The 3,782-nt window shown below is 34.5% G+C and overlaps 1 pseudogene; it reads right to left on the bottom strand.

Annotated features, from left to right (window-relative positions):
• Positions 1-3,782, bottom strand: part of LOC101576231 — a 152,245-nt pseudogene that overhangs the window by 1,157 nt on the left and 147,306 nt on the right.

Here is a 3,782-nt window from a genome sequence, read left to right as displayed (position 1 = left end):
AAACCAAATGTGAAGGTCTTGTTTTCTCTTACAATTCTTTATTTTGTTTTTTTTAATTTTTAAATTTTATTGTTTTTTGTATTTAATACAGGGTCTATAGGGTTTCACTACATGGAAAGGACTTATTGTGATCCTCCTGTTTTCAGCCTCCCAAGTGCTGGGATTATAGGTTCGCACCATCATGCCCATCTCAATTGTATTGCAGTGTGCCTCAGGGGGAAAGGCAGGCACTACAAGCTGGAGATTGAACTCTGGTCTCTGGGTCTGCCTAAGGAGGTGCTTTAATCCACTAAGCTATCTGTCTGGCCCTTATGTTTCTTTTCTGATCCAGTGATTAAAATACTAGAAATAAACAAATGGAAGAAATTTGGAAATAGCATAAATATGTCTAGATTATGTAATATGTTCCTGCCTGATATAATAGCACACGCCTATAATCTCAGCAGTTGGGATGTGAAGGCTGGAAGATTGCACAGAATTTAAGGCCAGTCTAGACTCCATAGCAAGTTGAATGCCAGCATGAACTACAGAGTGAGCTACTATTTCAAAACAAGAGAAGACAAAAAAAAAAAAAAAAAAAAAACAGTGACAACAAAAATCTAAAATATTTCACTGTACAAACAATAGATAAAGATAGAAGCTTGAAGAAAACAACTTTTTTACAGAAGAAATTAAGTGGGAAGCACTTTAGCTTTAGGACTTCTAGTTAAATGAGCAGAAATCTAACAAAGATTTAAGAGAGCTCTGTTCAAAAGAAATAAGTCATAAAAAGAGGGCTTCAGCTTTAGAAACTGAAGAAAACACAGGTTTGAAGAAAATGAGGAGACTCATACAAAGGGATTTTCAATTTTAAATTATTGAGATAAATGCAAATGAAAAATAATTTAAAATTTACAGAGTACAGTACAAATAATTTGGTAAGGAAACTCTTCAACACTGAACATTTCAGTACAGAAAAAACAAATAATCTTAAATAACCTACCAAGGCACTTCAAAACCCAAAAAGAACAACTATAGGAAGGTCTAAAATAAGAAGAAAACTGAACTTAAAATTACTAGAAGAGGGCCAGCCAAGTATCTCAGTAGATTAAAGAACCTGTTTAGGCAGATGCAGCACCCTGGGTTCTATCCCTGTGGTGCCATCCCAGTCCCGCCTCTGGGACACAGTGAGAGGGCAACAGAGACTAGGCATGGTGGACTGCGCCTGTAATTCCAGCACTTCTGAGGCTAAGTAGCAAGTAGACCATTAGGAGTCCAATCTACTACATAGTGTGATCCTGTAAACCCTATACACTCTTACTAAAATAAAGTAATAATAATTAATAATAATAATAATAAAATTAGAAGAAAATAAATAATAAAAATTAGACTACAAATAAATGAAATAAACATCCAACACAAAAGACCCACAAAGAGCCATGTTTTGAAAATTAAAAATAATCAGCAAACTTTAGCTGAATTAAAAAAATACAAATAAAATAAGAGATAAAAGTGGAAACAGGACAACTAATTCCTCAGAAATCTAAATGTTAAAGGAAATCTTTTAAGAGCAAATATAGCAAATGAAATGGAAAACCTAATAGCATAATAAATAAATTCCTGGGTGCAAAAAACCCTCTTAAATTATATTTATAAATAATGAGAAAACTTGAAAAGAAGAAAGATGGCTAAAGTAAAAGCTAGCCAGGAATCAAGTCTCTGGAGTATACAAAAGAAATCTGAAAAACAAGAACTTTTCAAACAGAAGGAAAAGAGTTCCAGAAATTATAAAAAGTTCCAACAACATAGTTAGAACTCAAAGAGAAACTAGCCAACCTGAAGACAAGTTCAAGAAAAGGGCAGAGATGTTTTCAACACTAATCCCAGCTTACAAGGAAAGGAATTCTGCAAACACAAGATAAATGCAGAAAGAGCTGGCAGCTCCAGTGATTAAACAAACAAACAAACAAACAAAAAAAAAAAAAAAAAAGGACCAGCTGTACTAACCACACTAAAAGCTCATAGTTAACTGAAACCTGGAAATGCAGTGTGAAATTTTACTCTGAAAAGTGATTACATGCCAGGTTAGTATTGTAGACGAAATCTATGGCATGGCCCAGAAAATTCGCAGCTGATACATCTAATCAGGAAGTATTTTTAGAAGAGACATATTGTTTAAGACTGAGATATTCTGGGAAACAGAGGTCACAGAACAATCCCAATTCAGTATTTCTCGAATCACCCTACTGCAGTGACTGAGACAGCCTCAGGAGACAGTCACATAGAAGGGAGGGCTAGCCGTGGATCTCTGAGAAATTTCAGCAATGGTAAGCTCTGGGTGTGACAGACATTGTGGTTCCATCATCTGTACCAAGAAGCCAGAAATTAATAAAAGGTTTCTAGAGGGAGGCTGGGTTATATTATATCCAGTAGTCTGGTTGGGACCACTCTCTGCCTACTTCCAGAAATGAGCTCAGTGATTTGTTTACTTTACCCCTTTGGCAACATGAACAAGACAATGACTCAGCTTGGATGGTTGCTACAAACAGAGGAGCTTGTGGGGGCAACTTGAAAGGCCACAGGCTGCAAAAATGTTTAGGATACCAGTGGCTCAGGAAGCACACATAGGTGCAAGCAATAAAAGCTACTGGAATTGAGGCAGGCAGCACAATACTGATGGACTCTGCTCAGAGGGAAAGACAAAGCAGGGCTAAGCAGTCTCACAGCAAGAAGCAGGCGAGAAAATCCATCAGTCACTAAATGTGAGTTACTATCCCTGCCCGTGTCTGGTGAGCTCCTACAGCACAGACCTAGGAAAGATATCACCCAAACACTTCACCTGAGAACATTTTGGATTTATTTCTCATTTTGTTTGTTTTCTTTTATTTTATCATTGTTTTCTAAATTTCTCTTTTTTATGGCTTTGTTGCATTTGCCTAATTCTATTTACTTCCTGTATTCTTTAATTGAATATTTTAACTTCACTTTTCTCTCATCCTCCCTGTCATATTTTTCAAATATTATTTTATTTTCTCCTCTACACATGTAAATAGTATTATCAAACATTAACTTTTACCTATTTACAATATGCTAATGTTGCTGATTTCTTTCCCATTGAGGGTTGTATATTTGAAACTTTTATTGCTTATGTTATTGTACCTGACTTTCGATTTTTGAAAGTGGCATGGTTGCTTTTAATTGGTTTTTACCCTATGTAAATATTTGGTTTGTCTTCATCAACATTATTTCAGGGTTTTTTTTTTTTTTCTCTTCTCTGAAGGATCAAGATTACAAAAATTTGACACTAAAAATGATATATTGACAAGGTTAAAGTGGGTTAAAATATCAAAATAAAATGACATTCAAGGTCCTACCACAAGGAAACAGAATCTAATTAAAAAGATCTGGCATAGTGAAAGGGGAATTCTTATTTCTTTAATTGATCTTTGACCCAAAGCACATAATAAAAAAAAATCACAAGGAAGTCAGGCAAAAGATGCCTCCAACAACTCTTGTTGATCTCACAGGCACTGTAGTCAAGACAGCTATAGGACTTTCATCACCAGCAAAAAAAAAAAGAAAAAGAAGAAAGAAAGAATGAATGAATGAATGAACGAACGAACGAATTAAAGAAAGAAAGAAAGAAAAAATAGAAAGCAATTATGAGATACAAGTACTACCAAATTAAACCAAAAATATGTAAAAACCATAGATACTTACTTATAATTAATGTATTTAGTGTAAAATTATTAATTTTCTTTTAAAATACAGTTGAAAAAGTAGACTACTTAAGCTACCTACAA

Source organism: Octodon degus, unplaced genomic scaffold, assembly GCF_000260255.1.
Source record: "Octodon degus isolate 3935 unplaced genomic scaffold, OctDeg1.0 scaffold00483, whole genome shotgun sequence".
In the NCBI taxonomy this organism is placed as follows: domain Eukaryota; kingdom Metazoa; phylum Chordata; class Mammalia; order Rodentia; family Octodontidae; genus Octodon; species Octodon degus.
The sequence above is the reverse complement of the archived record's forward strand: the minus strand, read 5'-3'. Positions and strand labels throughout refer to the sequence as shown.